This window comes from Leopardus geoffroyi, chromosome D3, assembly GCF_018350155.1.
Source record: "Leopardus geoffroyi isolate Oge1 chromosome D3, O.geoffroyi_Oge1_pat1.0, whole genome shotgun sequence".
Taxonomy (NCBI): Eukaryota; Metazoa; Chordata; class Mammalia; order Carnivora; family Felidae; genus Leopardus; species Leopardus geoffroyi.
The window spans coordinates 51,409,337-51,427,456 of NC_059339.1; the positions used below are offsets into that span (position 1 = coordinate 51,409,337).

Consider the following 18,120-nt stretch of genomic DNA (forward strand, 5'->3'; position numbering starts at 1 on the left):
TGTCAATGTAAAATTATTGGATTATTCTATATTTATATGTTACCCCAAACTCTTATTTCTGAATACTTAGGCTAAATATGAGATGCACAAATATATGAATCTATTTGGAATTAGATGACTTCAGTTCAAATTTTAGCACTCTGTCCTTTACTGCTATGTGACCTTAGTTACCTACAACTTCTCTAGGGATCAGTATCTGTATCTTTTATGAAATAGGGATACTAATATTGCCCGCTTCATAAAGTGAGAATTAAATGATGTTAAATAATGTAAATTGCTCAAAACTGCTTCATACATAACATGTAATTAACAGATGTTAAAAAATTATTTTCTTTTATTTTTAAGTTCACTTATTTATTTTTGAGAGAGAGAAGGAGCGGTGGAGGGACAGAGAGAGAGGGAGAGAGAGAATCCCAAGCAAGCTCCACATTGTCAGTGCAGAGCCCAAGATGGAGCTCAGTCTCACCAACCATGAGATCATGATCTGAGCTGAAATCAAGAGTCTGAGGCTTAACAGAATGAGCCACCCATGACTTCCAAAGATTAATTTCTATTATCAAAAAAATTTGTTCAAAATTGATCTATATTCATATTTGTTTATATCAGTATTAGCAAATGTGTTTTTTTAAAGGACTAGAGTAATTGTTTTAGGCTTTGGAGATAATATGGTCTCTCTCTAGCAACTACTTAAATCTGCTTTGTGAGAGGAAAGCATTCATACATAACACTCAAATGAGTGTGCATGGTTTTTCCAATAAAACTCTATTTTCAAAAACAGGCAGCAGGTCAGATTTGAGTGGCAGACTGGGTTGTGAGCCCTGGTTTCTATGCTTAAAATCAAATGCAATGGTTTAGTAAGAATCACTTAGTACGTCCTTAAAACTAAATTTTTTTAATGTTTATTTATTTTTCAGAGGGAGACAGACAGAATGTGGGCATGGGAGGGGAAGAGAGAGAGGGAGACACAGATTCCAAAGCAGGTTCCAAGCTCTGAGCTATCAGCACAGAGCCCAACATGGGGCTCAGACTCACAAACCATGAGATCATGACCTGAGCCAAAGTCAGATGCTGAGCCCACTGAGCCACTGGGACCCAAGAGCCCCAAAACTGTAAATTTTTAAATGAACATTTAAGACTCCCAAGAAGGTATTTCTTTGCCCACAATCCTCCATATAGTTTATCTTTGTCTTAAATTCCATATCAATGTTTATAGTTTTCTTAGCAAATAGAGGTCAGCACAAGGAGAAAATTAATTTTTCTTCAAAAATTAAACAATGTCACAGAGCAGTTTGTCCATTGTATATTTGGCGCATATTAAAAGCATTTATAACATCTCTTAGGATTACTAAACACATGAGAAACAAGCACAGAACAACAATAAGAATGTAAATTATTCTACTTCAATGACTTATGTTACCCTTCCCTTTGTTAATAAATGGAACTCTTTTACTCAGGTCAAAGGAAAGTGAAATTATAAAATGGAAAAGAATTGAAAAGAAGCAGGAAATTTATGCCCTCTGATGTAGGTAGATACTATGGAATTATACTGAAAAACTTGTTTAGGTACAATAACTATATGCCTTTAACTTGGGGCAGATGCCTCACAATTTATTGAAATTAAAAAAAAAAAACAAAAAACGAAGTACCGAGTAGTGATTTCTCAACATACTTGAGGATTTGTAATGGAAGGGTTGGAGGATCAACTTAACAGAGGATTTTGCTGACATGAAAACTGATGATTCTTAATATAAAAATATGAACGCTTCAAATAAGAATAGCAAGATTGCACCAGCTGCTTGTAGATATAAATAAATCTGTTATGCGTTTATTTGATAAATTATGTATTCTGTGTTTGAATCAGTGGACTTCAATTTTACTTTCATTTGTACTGCACAATTTTCTACTTCTTATCTGTAATCTATATTATGCAATCTAATAGTAACATCATATGTACCAAACATCATACACACCAAACACCATACATACCAAATAAATCTTAACTACCTGACATTCATCCTAGCTGCATGCACATACAACCTCTCTCTCTTTTGCGCGCGCGCACACACACACACACACACACACACACACACACACTCACACAGGCATGGAACAAAATGGCTTTATATAACACAGAAATCATATCTGTAGAAATTTTAGTATCACAGAGAATAATTTGTTTAAAATAATTTCAAGAGAGTGGCAAATAATCCTTTTCCATAAGAAGTAATGTTTTTTTCTTCTTCTTTTACAAGTTGCTTTAATGAACAAGACCTTTTAGTGTTAATATTCATGAAACCAACCAGGTGCAACAAGCACAGAGCACAATACAAGGCCCAAAAGGCATATTAGAGTTTCTGAACATGATTCTTCCTCCTCCTATTATTTTGCACATTAACCATTTACAGAAGAGTTGGAGATGTGCTCAATCTACTTATCATTCATCCATGATATATGTAATTGATTTTAAGGTGAGAAATTCCAGTTTAAATAGCTTTTGGAATATTCACTTTTAGGTGAAGTGATATTATGTCTTCTACAATGCCTTGAATATTATCCAGATTATTAACATATTACACATGGATTATCGATTATTACATGAAACAGAAGTAAAACTCTTGAGTGTACTACCTAATTTAATTGAAATTTAATTATATAATGCATTGGAAAGTATCTTGCAAAAAGTTATTGTTATGTCTCACTCTCTAGCATAGTTATTACACATGGTACAGACAACACACTTGAAAACATCTTGATTTTTTTTTTAATTTTTTTTTCAACGTTTATTTATTTTTGGGACAGAGAGAGACAGAGCATAAACGGGGGAGGGGTAGACAGAGAGGGAGACACAGAATCGGAAACAGGCTCCAGGCTCTGAGCCATCAGCCCAGAGCCCGACGCGGGGCTCGAACTCCCGGACCGCGAGATCTTGACCTGGCTGAAGTCGGACGCTTAACCGACTGCGCCACCCAGGCGCCCCGACATCTTGATTTTTTTTTTTTTAAATGCGGAGTATAATTCCAAATGCAGGCATTCAGAAATTGTAAATCCCCTTACTTTAGTGAATTTGCCCTTCTCCTCTCTCCACAACTTTCCACCTACTCATGCTTTAGTATTAGTGTTCCCCAATTATATTATCTTTTTATCTATTTACCTATATATCTAGAATGTTCTACCACTATTCTACCTTACTTCTAGCCTCTAGCCTCTCCCATATATATATATATATATATATATATATATATATATATATAGGACACACAGACACACACACACACACATACACACACACACTCACACATTAAAAGTACAGTATGGAGTCTCATACAACCAGATTTTAATAACAAATATGTATTTTAATAGCTGCATGTCCTTAAACAAGTAACTTTTCTGATTTTGAATTTCTATGTCTTGTACAAAGCAGATAATAATACCAATATTGTCTTCTTTGTAAGGATTATATTAGCTTTGCAATATAAGTAAACATTCAATAAATGCCTGGTAGTACTTGTTATATTGGCATCATCACACAAAAGCTCTATTTAGAATGTTGAATGAAGAACCGAGAACCCTATAAAGAGGATATTATTTAAAAGGGTTCAGAGCTGCCTGAAGGGATACATAGCCAGTATCACTAGTAGGTGTTTGAACGTGGCTGCAGACTATGGGAAGAAACCTAGTGAGGGTGATAATGTAATTATTCCTATACATAGTAGCAGTATATCCTGGCATTCTTTGCAACATGAAAGTATCACCAAAGTACCACACCTAGTATCCCAACATTTAAGACCTAGAGTACCAATCTAGAATATCTGTTTGTCTAGATGACCCACAACTGTCTTCTGCCTTTTTCTTGTTGTAGTGCTCTGGCTCAAGGTAGGGACTGTGGCCATGGGTATAGAAATTGTTTAAAGATAAGTTGGAGATAGCATTTTTAAAACAAGACCAATTCTATTTTAAAGGGTTGAGATTTCAACTAAGTTTATGGGAATTCAGTACAGTATTTTAAACTGCCAAATGACAGAAAAGATGCAACCTTAGAATGACTGGTCTGGAAGAAGTGTGGAAGAAGATAGACCAGAGGATAGAAGGCAGTGGTTAAAAGTATATCAGCAATCCGAGTGAAAATTTTAGTTTGGATGGAATTAAAATAATGGTATATATTTAAAGATAACCAGAAGCTAGATTTACCACAAGGTAAATATTATTGTTGAGAGTTAAGGCTTTAGGCAGCAGGTTAGGATGGAGTGGGGAGGTAGTTTCAGATATTAGATGAGGATAGGGTCAAACATGTGACTATAATAGAATGGGTAACAGCAAATATGTGGCTTCTGCTAAAGACTAACTTGAATTTTTGCAGGAAGTCAACAGGGGACTTAGGCACAGTGGTACAAGACAGGAATAAAGAAGTTAGGGTGCATTGTGGAAGCTTAAACACTAAAAATAAGGCCATTTGCTACTTATAAGACCCAAGGCATAAGTCACACTTGTGGTTGCAGCAAGTTTTGTTCAATTAATATATTCTATGCTATTTAACAAAATTTATTGGGTGTCTATGTGCCTGGTTTAGTTAGGCACAGGCATATATATAAAGAGATGGTAAGAAATGGTACAAATCATCCAAAATCTGGGGTCATGGTTAAGTCTTTGGAGCATATGGTAATAGCTGAGGTCCTTAGAAAGCTCTAGTGATAGGGGTTCAGGTAGGGCAATACTCTTAACTTCAATTTTTTTCAATGTTATGCTTGAATTAATTTTATTAAGCAAAAATTAAAAATTAAAAAATATATTTTAGTTACTTTGAATAATACTCCTATTAAACCAACTTTCTTTTAATGCATAAGATTCTTTTCTTCATCTTTTTTCAAAACTAAGATGTACTCCAGAGTCTGACTCCTTTTTTGATGCTTAACCATTGACAACTTTTAAACCTCACCTCCTGCTTCTTTGCTTCCCCTCTTCCCATACATCTGCTTAAGTGGATAAGAAACCCTATGTGCACAATCCTGCAACTTCTACAGAAGGAAATGCAAACCGTTGAAACTCTGGCCTCGGACTGAAGAATAAAATGAAACTAGACACAGATGACACACTGTACACAAAATGAGCTATAAACCTAAGTATAAAATGAAAAATTATAAAACAACTAGAAGAAAATATAGGGGAAAAATCTATGTGAAATGAAGTCAAAGCGGTTTTGGATACAACATCAAAAGTATAACCCCATGAGAGAAAAATAGATGTAAGACTTAATTCAAATGTAAAAAAATGTACTGCAAAATGCACTGTTAATATAATGAAAGAAAAGCCACAGATTTGAAAAGATCTTTCCAGTAAACATATCTAATATAAGACTTCTAATAGAAATATACAAATAGGTCTTAAAATTTAATCATAAAAGTACAAACCCAATTAAGAAGAAGGGGAAAAGAGGTGCCTGGGTGGCTCAGTTGGTTAAGTGTCTTACTTCCGCCCAGGTCATGATCTCACGGTTTGTGGATTCGAGCCCTGTATCGGGCTCTGTGCTGATGACTCAGAGCCTGGAGCCTGCTTAGGATTTTGTGTCTCCCTCTCTCTCTCTGCCCCTCTCCTGCTCACACTCTCTCTCTCTCCTTCAAAAATAAACATTAAAAAATTTTTTTTAAAAAAGAAGAGGGGGAAAAATCTTAGTACACACCTCACCAAAGAAGATATATATAGAGAAAATAGGCACATGAAAAGATGCTCAACATTCTTTGTCATTATGGGATTGCATTTTTTTAATAAGATAAATAATAATCCTATTAGAAAAGCTTAAGCCACCTGAAAGCTGCCCAGACTAATTGCTGGAGACAGTGTGGATCAAGAGCTCTCATTCGCTGCTGGTGGCAACACAAAATAGTACAGCCACCTTGGAAGATAATTTGGCAGTTTCTTTCAAAGCAAAGACAGTCTTACAGTATGATCAAGAAATCATGTTCCTAAGTATTTTCCCAAAGTACTTAAAAACTTATTTCCCCAAATAAATAGCAGATGAACATTTACACTAGCTTATTCATAATATCCAAAATGTTGAAGCAACCAGATGCCCTTAAATAAGTGAAGGGATAAACAAACTGTGGTACATCCCTAAAAGAGAATTATTCAGTGACAAAAAGAAGAGAGTTATAAAGCTGTTTAAAACATGAATGAATGTTAGCAATAAGTTGCTAAGTGAAAGAAGCCAATCTTAAAGCGTTTCATACTGTATGATACCATTTATATGAAATTCCTGAAAAGGCAAACTATAGCATCAATAAACAAATCAGTAGTTGTCTGTGTTTCAAGACGGGAGAAGGTTAATTATAATGGTGGACACATACCACTATGCATTTGTCAAAATTCATATAACTTTAAAACAGAAGTGTGTGTTAATTTAAAGACAAGATTTAGGAATTCAGGGATCCCAGGATATAATGCAAAATGTGACAAAATAACTCTTTAATAAATGTTTAAAACAAACTTATTGAAGTGGATGGATGAAAAAGGAACTGTCACAAAGATATACATATAAATCAATGGAATATAATTTAGAATCAGAAATAAGCCCTACATTTAAGGTTAATTTATTTTCAACAAGTGTGCAAAAATAATTCAATGGGAAAAACAATATCTTCAAGTAATGGTTCTGGGACAACTGGATATCCAGATGAAAAAGAATGACAACATAGACAAAAATTAATAAAAATGTATTGTGAACCTAACACAAGAGCTAAAACATAAAGCTCTCTAAGGAAAATACAAGAGTAAATCTTCATGACCTCGTGTTAAACAAAACTTTCTTAGCTCTTATACTAAAAATACAAGTTACAGGAGAAAAAAGGTAAAGTTGACTTCAAAAAAATTAAGAACCAAAGAAACATCATCAGGGAGTGACAGCACAACCCACAACTAGGAGAACACATTCATAAAGTATATATCAGATAAGGAGTTGTATCTAGAATAAACAAAAACCATTACAAATCAAAAATAAAAAAGGCCAATGGGCAAAGGATCTGAATAGATATTTCTCCAGAGAGGACACATAAATAGCTAATAAACACAAGGAAAGATGCTCAATCTCATTAGTCAAGAAGGAAATGCAATTCAACACAACAAATGAGATACCCAGTAGGACAGGTATAATCAAAATGGCAGATAATAACAAATGTTGACAAGGGTGTGAAGTAACAAGAACTCTAGTACAGTTGTAATAGAAATGTAATATGGTGTAGCAACTGTGGAAGTAATCTAGTAGTTCTTCAAAAGGTTAAATTTAGATATGCCTTATGATTCATTGAATATACTTCTTTGTGTATATCTAGGAGAAATTAAAACATTTGTCCATACAAAATCTTGAGCACAAATATTCATAGCTGCATTAGTTATAACAGCCATAAAGTAAAAACAGCCCAAATGCCCATAAACTGGTGGATATATAAAATGGTTATTATCCAAACAATGGACTATTATTAAGTGATCAAAAAGTACTTATATTTGCTACAATATGGATGAACCCTGAAAAGATTCCACAAAGTTAAAGAAGCCAGTTACCAAATAACATGAATTTCATAATTCCATTTACATGAAATGTCCAGAACAGACAAATGTATACAGACAGAAAATAGAGTCATTATTTTCTAGAACTGGGTTCTGGAGGATTGGGAGGAAATGGAGAGTGACTTCTACTGGTCACAGGGTTTCTCTGTGGAGTGTTGGAATTGATTGTAGTAATGACCGTACAACTCTGTGAATACACTGAAATATCTATTGAATTGTACATTTTAACTATGTGAATTGTATAGTATGAATTATATCTCAATAAAACTTGTAAAAATAATCTACAGTAACCTATAGACTACTGTATTACTCAGCATGGGTAGTAAATCTGAACAAACTAGATTTTAATGTTGTAGGTAATTCTCCATTTTTCTTTAGAAAGCATTACTTATAGTGATATTAGTCTGTTGAAGTATTCTTTATACTGAAATTACCCTAATAAAATATTTTCCCCGGAGACCCATATATATTGATGAGCTGCAAAAGGAGATTATTACTAAAAATTCATGTAGAAAAAAAAAAAGAAAACACAGCTTGAACAACCATCCCTCTCCATAAATTTCTTATATTCAAAGGTACAAAAACAATATTGGCTCGAAGGACAGAAACTGGCTCAGGAGCTTCATAAGAGGGAAAGGGAGTACATTATGAAACATGCCTGACTAAAATAGAACAATAAAGCTGTGTATATTATGCCTAGCTGGATTTCAGTAATAACAATAGTGATAATTAATTACATGTGCAGTGTTCAGTGCTTCCCTTCTTGACAAGAGAGCAGCAACACTGTTATACCTGGCAGAGAGAAATAAAGGCCAAGAGAGCTCACTCTTGAACCACCTTCCTAAAATGTCACATTTAGCTTTGTTGTCTGTGATAAGGACAACCAAAACAGGGCAGGGTTTCAGCAAGAACAAATGGATACATAAACAAACTATAGAGGACATTCATACACTATTTTTAAAATAGCCAGAATTTCATATTTCTGACAATTATCTCTTTTCTAGTGAGGATGTGTTGTGCTACTTAAATATGTATTTTCACCTTGAGTACTGTGACATTCTATAAACTAGAAATGGCATTGTCGCACATTCTCAGGCCATTGAAAGATTAATATATTTAATAGATGAAATAAGACTGAAATAATTTTATACTAGAATACTTAGAATTAAATCCCTTAGACCTGTAGCATTCTGAATAGAAAAATGATTATAGTATTACTTAAAACACAGTAAGAAATGAAATTTGCAAATTATAGCTTTAAAATTTTCAACAGTCATTATTGTTATCAAAGGCTTTCTCTTTCTATTACTGACATAATGGAGTTCTAAGTGTGAAGTTAAAGTCAGTAATTCTGGTTTTGCATCCTCTGTTATCTTTTTAACTTAGTATCTCTGGGTTTTGATTACTTATTTGGATATCATGTTGTGACATCTAATTTATAAGGTTATCCTGAGGATCAAGATAGATATTACGTTTGAAATACTGTGATTTTCCATAAACTAGAAGGTATCATTTTGATTGACATACAGAAGCAAAGTTGGGTGAGTAAGATATTAATGACAAATTGACTAAATTATATATAAGTATACTTTAAAAGATAATATTGAGGGGCACCTGGGTGGCGCAGTCGGTTAAGCGTCCGACTTCAGCCAGGTCACGATCTCGCGGTCCGTGAGTTCGAGCCCCGCGTCGGGCTCTGGGCTGATGGCTCAGAGCCTGGAGCCTGTTTCTGATTCTGTGTCTCCCTCTCTCTCTGCCCCTCCCCCATTCATGCTCTGTCTCTCTCTGTCCCAAAAATAAATAAAGGTTGAAAAAAAAATTAAAAAAAAAAAGATAATATTGATAAGAACATTACTGTAGCCCTGTTAGATGCTAATTATGACATTCAGTCTAGGATTTGGCAAGGGCCAGTATGCTAATAAGTAAATATCAAGTTGTTTATTTCTGGCACCTGTGTTTCTCTCATTACTTTCTATTCCTGAGACAGTGCAACTGAAGGAAATCATTCAAGGATGTCAGCTGTACTCTTACTGCTCACCTAAGCCAGATGTTATTCTGGCCCATCTGTTCACACATTCTCTGCCACAATATGAAAAACAACTGGGGACTGTGAGGTGACACAGTAATTAACCTTGTAAATGACATTAGTATCACAAATGAAACCAACACTTGGTTTTGTGACTTTTGTCAATTAGCAGCAATTAATCTTAGTTGTTTTGCATAATCTCCCTTTAATATTTTATAATTTGTTTAATGGCAGATGCTATAAAGTCACTGTGCTTTGCCCCACTTTTGTTGATGTTTAGATTTCTTTTTGTGTTATAATGAGCTTTGCAAATATCGCTCTTTAAGTTTGGAACAACTCTTTTTACTCCCTTATGAATTGTTGATTTGCTGAAAAAGACATAATGGTTGTTCAAGTATCTATCAAATAATAGTTATAAATAATTAACTTTTTGATAACTTATTGAGTCTTTTATGTAAACCTAATAAAGAAAGTCTGGAAAAATATTTAAGGGGAAAGATTTTAAGTTAAAGAAGAAAAATTTTAAAAGAAGACCCAAACTGATAGATTTAAGAGCAGATTAAATATAGAAGAAACAAAAAATGAATAAGAATTAGTAAGTTGGGATATGAATTAGTGAGGTTATGTATGCTTGAAAATCATACAGAAATAAATAAGAGATGAAAAGAAGCAGTTCAATTAAACTACAACAACAACAAAAAAATAAAGATGCTTTTAAAAATACTGACGAACTTTGGGGCTCCTGGGTGGCTCAGTCGGTTAAGCGTCCGACTTCAGCACAGGTTATGATCTCGCAGTTTGTGAATTGGAGCCCCATGTCGGGCTCTGTGCTGACAGCTCAGAGCCTGGAGCCTACTTCATATTCTGTCTCTTCCTCTCTCTGCCCCTCCCCCACTTGTGCTCTGTCTCTCTCTGTCTCTCAAAAATGAATAAATGTAAAAAAAAAATTAAAAATATTGATGAACTTTCTGATAAGGAGATCCATATTAAAAAAATGTTAAAAGTCGTTCTTCACATTGAATAAGATATTATCTCAAACACAGAAAGTGAAGAATTTTATTTCAAATATTAATAAATATATGTAAAATATGAATACAGCAAAGTAAATATAAGGCAATATTGATGGTTTTAAGGATAAAAATATTAATTGTTCAAAGTAAAAATAAAGAAAATATAGTAGGGGGTTACAATATACAGAAAAGTAAAATGTAGGACAACAAGAGAAGAGGGTATGGGAAGAGGAAATGTAAAATTCTATTGTAAGATAATCACACTGTTTATAACAATATGTTATTTTCATGTAGAATGATATAACTTAAAGACGAACATTTTAATCCTTAGAGCAACCATTAAAAATGAACAAAAAGAGGGATAACTGAAAATGGAAATGCAGGGGATAAGATGGATTACTAACAGCATAAAATTAACAAAAGTGAAACTAGGAAAAAATTCATAAAGGAACAAAATAGTTAATGCAAATGGCAATTTTAAGCCCAAACATGTCAATAAATATAATAAAATAAATGGAATGAAAATTTCATTTAAAAGCTAGATAATCCCAGTTGTACAGAAAATCAAACCCCTATTTATGTTATTTATAAGAAATAAACCTTAAATAACAGTGTGAAAATAAATTTGTAAAAAAATTTGTAAATACAGCACATTAATATCAGTAAAAGATTTCAACTCAAAGAATTTTGAAGAGATAAAAGGAAATATTTTATAATTGTAAATATTAAAAAATAAATAATCTTTCTATATGTGTAAGCATATATTTATGCCCATGAATTAAAAATTGACAGAACTTAGGATAATAGGCAAAGCCACAATGAAAATAGGAGATTTCATTATTTCTCTTCCAACAACTGATAAGTGAATAAAAGCATCAGGAAAAAATGTTGAATATTTTAATCTATCAAACAACTTTCTATTGATAATTATGCTGTTTAGAATATTTTATCTAATAACTGTAGAACAAATTATTTTCAAATACAAATGGAACCTTCCTCAAAACAGACAAGACGCTAGACCATAAAACTAGTAGCACTAAACATCAATAATGAAATTCTTATGAAGCACATGGTCTGATCACATGGTATTAAATTAGAAAACAATAATAGTAAGAATCCAGAAAACTATAAATATTTTCATATTAAACAAAACAACTTTAAATAAATCCCAGCTGAGATAAAAAATTAATAGGGATTATAAAATATTTTGAAGTTAAATTATAATTTTTTAAAAATACTAAAATGTGTGTCACCAAAAAGTTGTTCTTAAATGTAATTTTATAGTTTTTAATGAATACATTAGAGAAGAAGATCAGAGATCAATAATCTAAGCTTTCATCTTAGGAATCTAAAAAAATAAACAGCAAATTAAGTCTAAAACAAGCAGAAGAAAGGACAAAATAATGTTTAGATTGGAAATCAATGGAATGAAAACAGAAAGCAATAAATGAAATCAATTAAATCAAAAGTTGATCCTTTGAAAATTTCCAATCCTTTATCTAAACTGACTTAAGAAAAAAAGATAGAAAAAAACAGATCAACAATTGGACAACTTATTAATACATATAAAGATGGTAAAATTCATTAAAAAATGGCAATTGAAAGAAGTCAGAAAAAATATATATATATTATGTTTCCTTTATTTATTTATTTATTTATTTATTTATTTATTTACTTATTTATTTTTTATATTTATTTTTTAAAAGTAAAACTAGGTGCACCTGGGTGGCTGAGGTGGTTAAGCCTCTAACTCTTGGTTTTGGCTTAGGTCATGATCTCACAGTTCATGGGATTGAGCTCCGTGTCCTACCCAGCTCTGCAGTGGCAGCACAAAGCCTGCTTGCAATTCTCTCTCTCTCCCTCTTTCTCTGCCCCTCCACCACTCATGCTTTCTCTCTCTCTCTCTCTCAATAAATTAATACATAAACATTTTAATAAAAAGTAAAACTACTATTTCAAGAATACATATATAGGGGATAAATTTATACATAAACGCAAGTGAGAATAGTGGTTATCTTTGTGGGAAGGAATAAATACTGACTAACGTGTTGAATTAGGGTGGCACTGAAGGAGTTGAAATGTTCTATTATTGTTTTGGGCTATGGTAAGATGGATATTCACTTTTTGGAAAATCACTGAGCTGTATTTTTTTTAATATTTCTTATCTATATGTACCGATTTCAGAATAAAAAATGATTTTAAAATAAAGTCAATAGTTCTTATTGAACAAATACAAGTGGTCTTCCAAAATAAATACTTGTAAATGGAGTCTACAGTTGAAAAACAAAAAACTGTTGTGTACGTATTGACTCCAAATCATTAATCTCTTCTTATACAGCCACATTAAAATAACACCTTGGATTCTAATGTGAACAAACATAAGACGTTTGAAAAAAGTTAAGATGTGTATTTTTGTGCTGTATTGGGAACCCAGTCTTGGTTCAATATTCTTTTCTAAACCAATGACTATAAACTATTTAACCATTTGGAGAACATCTTGATAAACGGATTTGAACCTATAAATGTAATCATTTACAAGTATTAACTGTACTGAGGTCTTTATGTAGATGTGTGTTGGTATGTGTATATAAATAAATTAGTTGTCAAAATCCCAACAAAGTGTAGAGAGTCAAAGACTGCTTCTTGCTAAAACTGCAGAGTTACAAGGGGGGTAATTGAAAACAAATGAATCAAAAAAGTAGCTATATACATTAAGGACAAATATGATCAATAGTGCTGGAAATGCCTGGACATTAGCTGAGTGCATAGCTATTGGAATACAGAAAACAAGCCAAGTTGAGTGAATAAATCTATTGAATCATATAGATCCTAATGTCTAACAGCTTTCACATACTGAGTGACAGACACTATTCTTGGTGTTGTATATTCACCATTTCCCAAACTTAAAAATTTCACAAGAGAGAATTTATAATCTTCCTTTAGATACAAGTTAACAAAGACTTGAAGGGGAAAGTTACCAAACCTGTGATTCACATATGCAAAGTGGCAGGACTGAGATTTGAATCTAAGTCTATATCCAAAGGCTTTTCACCATCTATCTCACCTTTATTATCACTTTCCACAGTCATTTTCACTTTCACTTTCACCTTTTTGATGAATATTTTGTAACATAAAATGGAAATCCACAGCAATCTCTGAGGTCATAAACATGCACTCAATTTATTTTTCTTCCATAAATATCTTGAATAAAGAAAAGCATTTACATTTCTCCTCCTCTTGAATATCCAGTGGAACAGTTGATATCTGCATATCTATACTAGAACAGTCTGAGGTTATTTTTTTTTCTAGTGGTGATTTGATAGTACTTCACTTGTATATTCAAAACCAACAGAGATTTGTGAAGCTGTGTATCCATTCTATACCTTCTACTGTAACAATTGAATTGCCACTTGGGTAAATCACTCTTACTCATCCACAAAAGAAAAGAGTATTTGTTCAAAAAGCTCACCACCTCCCTCGTGGTTTATAAAGATGCTTTGCAGTATTTAACACCTGCAATGGAGAAAAATGTAACTTAATTCACAAGGATCCTTCTCCTTGTGAAAGAAGAACCTCAATAGGAATAATCTATTGTTTTTTTTTTCTTCTTTTGTAAAAAAAAATCATTTTTGATAAAATCTAGGAAATATACATCCAGCCAGATAACGTGGAATTTGCCACAAGTCTTATGTAACAGTCATCTGAAAAATCCAATGATTATAATGATAGAAAATTATCTTTTTTAAAATTTTAATTTCATTTTTTAAATTTTATTTTAGAGAGAGAGAGCACAGGTGGGAGAGAGGGTCAGATGGAGAGAGATAGAGAATCCCAAGCAGGCACCATGCTCATCATGGAGACTGACTCAGGCTCGATCCTACAAATCATGATCAAGAGTAGAATGCTCAACTGACCGAGCCACCTAGGTTCCCAATGATAGAAAATTCTCTAGTTCATCTCCTTATTCCTTCACTTTAGTAAAGAGTCAGTTTTTCTTAAGCATATTGCAAGGGTAGCTTATTTAAATAGGATTATACATTTATTGGTCATCTTTAAGAGCGGAATGTAACTCATCTTGTCTCCTATGATGGGAATGGCTTTCTTTGGTTCTATTTGGCTGCCTAAATACCTTTCTCTCCTAAAAGTAGCTTTTACCTCTCTTTCATAGCTCTTAGCTGGGAGGCAGGCCTGGAAAGGTTTTATACAATGCTCTCTCATTTGACCATGGTTATTTGCATCAAAAGAAAGAAAACTGGACCTAAAGGCACCCAACCATAGACTCTAGTAGCAATCAAAAAAAGGGTTTGTGAGAGCTTTGCCCCACAATTCTGATTCCCTATCTTGGTGAATTTGAATAAGAGATAAACTATATACCATCAAAAAGAGAAACAGAAAGGCACTCAGAAACAAGGAAGGGTGGAATTGACAGATGAGTCATATTAACGATCATATGTTACAGCTGGAAGAAAAAGATAAAAGCACCTCTGAAAGTTCTAATACTGAAATTTTGGTTAAATCATCATTACTTTTAAGCTACCAGATGTCACCTTGCTGGGTGCGATGTGAGAGGAAAGGATCACTCAGAGTCCAAATGATTTGGCCAGGAGGGACTGTACCAAGAAAAACCCCCTTAAGCAAGATAGGGCTGGGTGCAGCCTCGACCTGGGTAGCTCTCTTGTATTTACTGGACAGTGAACTATTGTATGTGGAAATGAAAGCAGAAAAATAAGTTAAAAAATCTTCAAACACTTATCATGACCCTAACTACTTGGCAGCCTATGCATATACATTATCAAACTCACGAAGAATGCATGGGGTGAAGGGGTAAAGGTGGGCTCAGTATTCCTTGGAAACCTAGGAATTTCATCTTGAAAGGAAAAATATTTCTGCTGTTTTAAGCGTATGGTGTTTCCATCGTGTCTCGTTTTTTCTTTGGTTGAGCAGCCACTGTGTCCAGTGTGGGCTACATTCAGCACTGGCTGCTCTTGCCTTACTTTATCTCTTCTGTCGTCTGTATTCCCACAATCAGATCATTTGGTTTGTCCAAAAGATATACTAAGACTTCTTGAAGTCTCTTCACATAAGTGGATATAGAATGTCAGATTATGTTCAGTGAGATGAAGGAAATACCAAGGGAGAAATTATGGCAAGTTAGGAACTGGAGAGTTGGGGTTATAGACTACTTTTGATATGATAGCCAGGGAAGCCAGGGAAGAGATGATTATTGAGATTGAATTGATGGGTGGGAAACACTGAGATATATGCAGTGGGAAGGAAGAACAAATATACAGCTCCAGGATTTGAAAGGGCTTGGGATATGCAAAGGACAATAAAAGAGCAGTATGTCCGGAGAGTGGTGATCAAAGAGGACCATGGTATCAAAGAAGGTTCAAGAGATGAGCAGAAGCCAGGTAATACTGACCTCAGAAATCCATGCTAATAGTCTTCTATTTTATTTTAAGAACAATGAGAAGTCACTGAAAAATCTCAAGGACAAAATAGGTAGTAAAAACATGTCCAGTTGATAATTATGTGTTTAACGACTCTTACCCCATATTTATATATCTATAACATTATATCTATCTATATATATATATGTTATATATCCATAACATTTCTATATCTAAAGTGACAGTATTTATTAACAAAACATATGTAAAATAACAGTATGGTTCTGGTATTGTATTCTTATTAGGATATAGGAAAAAACTTTTTGTTAGAAGAGGCTAAAGGATATCTCTGTTTTGGTTCTGGGAAAAGTCTCCACCATAGTCAAAACAGTTCTTGACTTCCATTGATCTAAGCCTAGTCCAAGTGCTTCCGTGGACTGCAGTATTTCTCTGGTCATTTCTTTTTAGAATTCTACTTGTGACAAATTCTCATTGTGTCCGGACATTTTCAAATTTTAGTTTTTAAGTTTTTTTTTTTAAGTTTATTTATTTATTTTGAGAGATAGAGAGCAAGACTGAGCACACGCTGGGAAGGGGCAGAGAGAGAGAATCCCAAGCAGGCTCTGTGCTGTCAGCACACAGCCTGTGGCTTGAACTCACAAACCATGAGATCATGACAGGAGCCAAAATCAAGAGTGGGTCACTTAACCGACTGAGCCACTCAGGCACCCTTAGTTTTTAAGTTTTAATCACTGTATTTCTAATGCTTTAAGTATTTATATTTCCATTTACCTTCTTGTAAAATTGTGAAATTGTGAAAATCTGAATGTGTGATTATGGTCTAACTCAAATGTTCTGTGTTACTATCCTCTGCAAAACTCTGATGTTAAAAGCTTTACAACTAAAATAAATTCAGAAATATACCATGAAAAAGAAAAAGAAATATACCATGAACTGAAATCAAAATCTCTAGTGGTTTTTGTAGTACTATGGAAAAAGCATTTCTAAAGGCTATCTAGATGAATAAATAAAGCAAAACTTGCAAAAATTAGCAAGAAGATTACATTATTCTAATGGAATTAAAACGATAATATATGCCCACAATAATGAAAATATAGTTGAATACCTTTCAGATTCATCAAGGAGAGAAATATTCTATTGGTACACACAGTAAAAGAAGCCATAGAAAAAGAACAAACAAAATTTAACAGAATTTAACAAATTCATCCAACAAATATTTATTGATCAACAGTTATATGCTGTTCTGAATGCTTGGGAGGCATCAATAAATAAACCAGAAAATGACCATTGCACTTATAGAACCTACATTATGGTACAGATGAGAGAAAAATATAAAAAAAAAAAAGATAAAATATTATCTTCTCTTTTACTGATGCCTTCTGGCTGAAACCCCTCTCTTCTCCATATGCCCTAAATTGATCTGGAGGCCTGGGGAAGGAGGCTCAGGGTCTACACTCAACTCTATTCCCCTTCCTCACCCAGAGCCTGCAGGCTCTCACCCTTTGGACCTTGAACTGCCCTTCTGACCCTGGCTCATCCTCTTTTTATTGCCCAACTTACTAATTGTTTATATGGATGACTGAGAGGCACTGCACCACACCTAAGCTCCTGGCTTTTCTCCGGCTGGGTCCCTGCATTCCTTGCCCCTGTCCAGCCCTGGAAAATTGGCTCTACCTCAGCAATACTTTATAGCAAGCTCAGTACAAATTAAAAAAAATCCCTCAGTGAAAAAACTATACATATATATTACAAATATTTACATACTTATGTAAATTATATCATATATTTGATGATAAGTACCTTAGAGAAAATGGTAAGAGTGTCAGATATATCACAGCACAGAGTAGTAAAGATAGCTAGACTTCACTGAAAAAAGAGATTTGAGTTAGGAATTGATAAAATGTATACTAAAAACAATGTGCATAACATCAAAAGATAACTGTGACTCTAGGAAAAATTATCACAAATAAAGCATATTTGGCTAATGCCATAAAATTATATAATTTAAGTAGACAAGAGTTTTTGTAATATTTCAAGATGTGTATTAAAATAATGATTTTTAACCTTTAAAGCTTGACAAAATGGACATTCAATACTGTGACATATTTTCTTATTGAAT

The 18,120-nt window shown here is 33.5% G+C and overlaps 1 long non-coding RNA gene across 2 annotated transcripts in view; it reads left to right on the forward strand.

Moving 5' to 3' along the window:
* Positions 1–18,120, forward strand: part of LOC123587523 — a 108,857-nt gene that overhangs the window by 11,340 nt on the left and 79,397 nt on the right. The window contains exon 1 of one of the 2 annotated variants that reach the window (XR_006707345.1): positions 16,053–16,092. The exons of the other annotated variant lie outside the window; for it this stretch is intronic. This is a non-coding gene — a long non-coding RNA (uncharacterized LOC123587523). Of the gene's footprint in view, positions 1–16,052; positions 16,093–18,120 lie in introns of those variants that run through there. 2 annotated transcript variants of the gene reach the window in all.